Source organism: Hipposideros armiger, unplaced genomic scaffold (assembly GCF_001890085.2).
Source record: "Hipposideros armiger isolate ML-2016 unplaced genomic scaffold, ASM189008v1 scaffold_0, whole genome shotgun sequence".
Classification (NCBI taxonomy): domain Eukaryota; kingdom Metazoa; phylum Chordata; class Mammalia; order Chiroptera; family Hipposideridae; genus Hipposideros; species Hipposideros armiger.
In genome coordinates this window covers 3,789,076-3,795,075 of record NW_017731350.1, presented here as the reverse complement: position 1 = coordinate 3,795,075, position 6,000 = coordinate 3,789,076, and the positions used below count along the sequence as shown (strand labels likewise).

Below are 6,000 nucleotides of genomic sequence, written 5' to 3'. Positions count from 1 at the left end.
GGGCTTGAACATTTTCTTTGTCTAGAACTCCAGGTCACGTGGGCCCCACTGGAGTGCCTGGTTGGCTGTGAGCGGGCCGGGGGAGGGGGCCGACTCGCAGACGCTGGCAGTGGGCCAGCCCCTCTCCTCCGGGCCGGGGGGCGCGGGGGCCTGGGGGCGCGGCTGGGCCTCCGCCCGTTCCCAGGGCCCGCCCCGGCCCAGGCTGGAGGTGGTGCCCGCCCCCTCCTCCCAGGCCGGCCCTCCCCGTCCCCTCTAGCCTAACTCGCCTGGAGCTCCACGCGGGGCCAGGGGGCAAGGCAAGGAGCCCGCGGGCAGCGCTGGAAGGGAAGGAGGGGAGTCGGGAGGGAAGGGGCTGCTCTCCAGCTGCGGAGGTGAGCTGTGAACGCAGGCGAAAGGAGAGTGGAGGTTCCGGACGGTCTGGGAGAGCCGGGAGAAAGTTGTTAAAAGTGAGTCTCTCAGAAGCACACCAAAAAAAAAAAAAAAAAGATTATAGACGAGCAAAGAAGTCTAAGAAGCTGCAGGAAAACTCCCAAGCACACAGAGACGGACAGAAGGCGCCCGCAGAGAATTGGGAGCACTCCAGAACAAGAGGGGGTTGGGGTGGGGTGGGGGCTCGCTTCACACTACAGGTGGATAGAAAGGAGTGCTTTAAAAGCTGGCTGGAGGAGCGCGGCTTTGAAAACCGCTTCCCGGACAAGTCCCTGGGTCGCTTAGGGTCTCTGCCTAGGATTTCTCCTTTTCCTGTTCGCAAGGTGCGGGGGCTGGGTGGGGGGGGAAAGGGGGCGCTAGTTCAAAGGCACAGTAGTTCCCCCCACCACCACCGAATCAGCCCGCTATTGGATCCAAGACCCCAGTGGGTGCCTGAAACCATGGAGAGTACCCAGCCTACACATACTGTTTTTCTCTCTCTCTACAAACCTATGATGAAGTTTAATTTATAAATTAGGCACAGTAAAGGATTAACAATAACTAATAAAATAGAATAATTGTAACAATACACTGTAATAAGATGTGAATGTGGCCTCTCAGAATATCTTTGTACTGTACTCGCCATTTTTCTTGTGATGCTCTGAGACGATAAAATGCCTAGATGATGAGAAGTGAGGCAAATGATGAGGCACTGGGATGCAGCATTAGGCTAATATTCACCTGACGATATGTCAGGAGGAGGATCATCTGCTTCGGATGATCTTGGATCACTGAGCCTTGATGATGTCAATGGTTGGGGAAGTTTATGATTTTCGACTGTGGCTGACCTCCAGTAACTGAAACCTCAGATAGTAAAACTCTGGAGGGAGTGGCGTGGAAAGTACTGTATAGCAATTCCTTCAGTGCCAAGTACAAGTGTATGCAGCTCAAGAAGACTCCATTCCTCTCCTGGAGTCTTCAGGTACAGCCTCCATCATTTCAAGCTCCCTCCTGAGCAGCGGCCCCAAGGAGGACAAACACGCAAGGAATTGACAGATTCAACTAGACTTGGAGAGACGGGAAAAGGTCCCTGAAAAGCAAACATCTGTAAAGATAACTAGATCACAAATACAAAGCCCAATGGGCTAGGATGGCTCAGAAGCCAACAAATGGGTAGTATGGCTAAATGAGGTTAAAGAGATCAGCTCAGAGCAGAGGCTGGTCCTGGAGGAGGAATAGGATTTGGAATGAGGTAGGACAGGCAGGGAATAAGAGATGTTAGTCTGGGGAGGGAGGAAAACCACTGCCCACCTCCCACCCCCAAGATGACTAAAGCTGAAAGGGTGCAAAGAAAGATGTCCATGGATAGATCCAATAGCAGTGAAGAAGAACCACAGGTTTTCTGACAAGAGGAGATGAATAGGTATTTTGGAAAGATTAGCCGGGTTTCAGTTTGCAAGATGAATTAGAAGAGCAAAGGAACTGAAGGTTTGGCCAGTGGCACTTGTCGGATCTGGACTTGGATTCTAGTTCCATCATCATGACTTTGAACAAGCCGCTTACCCCAAGAAGTATGTTTTTTGCATTTGCAAAACAGGAGTGATGACATCTGCCCTCCTAGACCCTGAAACACCAGCATCTCTAAAGGAGATAATGCCCTAGGTACCTGGCTTCCAGCCACATCAGCTGGAACACACTAGTTAGAAAAAGTGCTGGTATGATGAAGTCAGGAGATGTGCTCTGAAGGAGAGCCCACCATCTCTCCTGGGGCTCAGCGCCCTTCTGAGCAAGCAAGCCCTGAAGAGGGGGAGGTCTCCAAATCAGAGTGCCTTCTCCAAATAATACTGGGGAGTACAGACTTCTCTCTCCCACCCCCCACTGAGACCCAGCATCCATACAGCAAGAAGGAACCATTTGACAAAAAACAGGTCCTCTCCTGCTCCAACCCACCTTTCAACCCAATCAAGGTATCCGCTTGGTACAATTTTTAGGAGACCCCCTAAGGAGAGATGAGAAGCCCTGAATTTATACCTCGTGCATGTGCCCACCCTTTAAGGAATGTCATATGACTTACTTAGCTGCTTCTCTCACTGATTCGTCCTGGGCATCCAGGCCCTGTCAGTAGGCCATCTTAGACCTCCCCCCAGGCCTCCTCTCAAAATGGGGTCTGTGATCTGGCTTGGCTGGCTCTTTTTAATAACTGTCTTTTTAAAATATGTCTTATCTATGGCATCTCCTTTTCTATTATTATATAATGGCTAAACACTCGGTTGGTCTTGAGACTTCTTCAGATGGTAAGAATTGATGACTACGTATGTGGCCAAGACTCAAAAGTGTCAGAAGGGGCCAGGGCACTCGGTTTCACTTTCTCTTGCCTGACTTAAAAACTAGCCTCTCCCTCCAGCTGTTCAGCTTCCTCATTCTCATTCTGTAAAATTAAGCTCAAATCTTACCCCTTCCACACAGCTCCCAACTCAAAAGTTTGGGCACTGTCCCTCTGCTGTAGCTATCAGACAGGAAAAGTTACTTTTCTAATTCTCTCTGAGATCCGTACCTTCTTTGTGCTCTGTGGGCAGAGACAAGACTCCAAAGCAGAAGAGACCCCAAGATCTAGGACAAAAGGTGACTTTAGTAAAATGTCAGGAAGAAACCAGGAGGCCTTCGAGGATCCTCAGGCCACATATGTCCTCAACCTTCCAGAATAACCCTCCCAGGGCTATTACTGGGATAGGTCTCTTGATTGAGATAAAGATAGGCAACCTAAAGTAGCAGGGTCATGTAGAATAGCCAGGTTCTTGGAAATGTTATAAAAAGTATGTTGAGAGGAGAAAGTCCTGGGTGAAAAGATCTGGTGGATGTCAAGAGCCTAAAAGAAGTGTTAGAGAGGAAGTCGCCAGCGTGGTCCAAAAGAGAGAGTGACCTGAAAGAGAGGGCACGTTTCCTGTTTGGCAGGCCGAGAGCGAGTGATTCAATAGGCCTGATGAAAATACCTCTTCAGGACACCTGACTCTCTTAGCCCTGATCCTGTATTCATCAAGCAAACTTCTAATTTTAATTACATTTTCCAGTGACTCTGGTACCAGGAAGTTGCCAGAAAACAGCAGGACAAGTAGGAGGATCCGTGTGGCAAGGACACATCCTGTACAAAGTTTGTAAATTTAACATTCTGGTATATACGTCACTCTCCTGTGTCTCTGAAGAGCGTGACCATAGTAAGTGCCATTAATTTGACTTTCCAGCTCACAGAACTGAGATGAGACACTAGGCCGTGATCCCCCACCAAATGGCAGTAGTTCCCACCGGTCCAGGTGGGAATGCCACACCTGTGTGATGAGTTTTTAACATTTCTCAAGTGAGTCCCTTTACTCAAAATCAGAGAAGCCACCATCCCTAGGAAGCCACCTGCAAAGCCACACATTGGGAAAACACGGCATCCTTCCTGCCACACAGACATTCCCACTGACCCCAAGGCCAGGGAGGAGACTTTATCCAGACAAATGGCCATAAGATCAAGATGGATGTCTATGCTGACCCTGTCCTTCTCCCACCTACAGCTTGATAGCCTCTGTGCGATGATGCACTAGACCTTGGACTACCTGCTGATGATACAGCAACACCCTGCGTGGCACTCGAGGCCCCCACAATCTGTTGCACTTACGTCACACAGCCTACACTCTGCCCACCCACTTGCTATTCCCCAAATATGTGGGGGGTTTTTTTGTGCCTTTGCTCACGCTTTCCCTGCCCCTCCCCTTCAACTCCCACCAGCCCAAATCCTACCCTTCCGTCTGGCCCAGCTCGCCAGTTTCCTCCACCACGAAGGCTTCTCTAGACCTCAATAAGGTAGCCGTTGGCTGCAGGTACTATTTCAATTCAATTCAAAAAAAATTCAGTTCCTCAGTGGCACTAGCCACATTCCAAGTGTCTCAGAGCCCGTTGGGGCTAGGAGCCCCTGTCCTGGGTGGCACCGATTTGAGAACATTTCTAGCATTGCAGAAGTTTTACTGGACAGTGCTACTCTGGGCCCTCACCCTTCTTTCTCCCCCATGAAAACTTGCCCTGTGCGTCGCCCTCCCCTCCTTACTCCCATAGCATTCTGTAATCCTCTCAGCACCTGCCAGCCTTTGCCTGTGCTAAGGTGACTGTCCTCGTTTTTCTCCTCCACGACATTAAACATTCTTAGAGGGCAGGGACTGGATCTTACGCAGCTTCCTATGGGAGCAGTGTGGGCCATAGCTCCTTGCTCATTGTAGAGGATTAAAACAGTGTTTGCTGAACTGAAGTCAACAGTTGTTTCAGGAACTTCATCCGGAATCCACTGCCCAAGTTCTCAGCTGGGGACAGATACTTTCTATAGCAAAATTCTAAAAGGGCTAAAAGGTCTAGGGCTCCCCAAAGAGGTGGGAATCTTTGTTTTCCTATTCCGCTGCAGTCCACACGGAGGTTGCAAGCAAATGACCAGGACTGGGCTGCTGGCAATGAAGCTAAAAATAGCCACAGAACCAACAGCAAGGACTTAGCAGGACTTGTTGCTAGGGAGACCAGTCTCAGAGAGAGCAACTAAGCAGGGAGAAAGTATCAGACCTGTACCGGGAGAGCAGAGGCCATGGTGGTGGTGGTGGAGGGGGGGGGGACTCAAAGTTGACAGGGGTCCAAGGCTCCCACCTAGAGATGTTCTGCCTTCTGGCAGCTCCTGACTAATGTTCTAAGTGGGGCAAATGCCTCCCCTGTCCCTCAGTAACCCATTTCCATGGAAACCACCATGACTGGGGTGAAGTACCAGCCCCTGGAAGGAAGGCCTCTGCCTAGAGCTGGTTGTTATGGCAACATTCCCCCTTCCTGTCATTCTCTGTCTCCTGGCTTCTCCTGTGGGGGAAAGGTGGGGGCCTGGTCTTGGCTTAGCCAGCATGACCAGGAAACACCCACTTCCTGACCAGAGTAACCTACAAGGGGCTTCAGAAGCTCGTGGGAACCCAGGAAGGCTGGTCAGTCCCCAGCACACGGCAGAGCTTGCTTTTCTTTACACAAGAGCCTCATAGATTGTTGCCACCAGAATCCCAAACTCCCTTGGGTTTAATTGATTCAGGATCACCCAAGGAGGGCTTTAAACATCTAGATTCCTGGGCTCTCCTATGGAGATCCGCAGGCTTGGGGTAGGGCCCAGGAATCTCATAAAACCTCCCTAGCCAGGTGTGGAAACCACTAATGGCCCTGGCCGTCCCTCTTACAAATGAAGAAACTGATGCCTAGAGGGATTGAGTCCACCCAAAGGGTCAAAGCCAATCATTGAAGCCGAAGTGGTCTAGAGAGGGGTGGGGTAGGTAGGAGATGCAGAGGGACTCTCTCTAGTGCGCATGTCTGAGGGGAGGTCCCATCTCCTGGGCCTTTCCCTCCTGCTCCAGCTTCAAGCCAGAACATGCTGTTGTCTGATACTGGATTGTGACAGAAAAACGAGCCTCTCCACGGGCTGTCCCCTATGGCAGAAAGTGGAAGGTAGTGGGGTTGGGCAGTCTGGTTCCCAGAGTATACAGAATGGAGGCAGCCCAGGCAGATGATTTGGGCTGAAAGAGAAAGCCATCCTCCTTCGGAGGG

At 50.7% G+C, this 6,000-nt stretch overlaps 1 protein-coding gene across 10 annotated transcripts in view; it reads right to left on the bottom strand.

Annotated features, from left to right (window-relative positions):
• The window catches only part of DNMT3A (DNA methyltransferase 3 alpha), a 103,513-nt gene that overhangs the window by 22,286 nt on the left and 75,227 nt on the right, over positions 1-6,000 (bottom strand). The window lies entirely within an intron of this gene.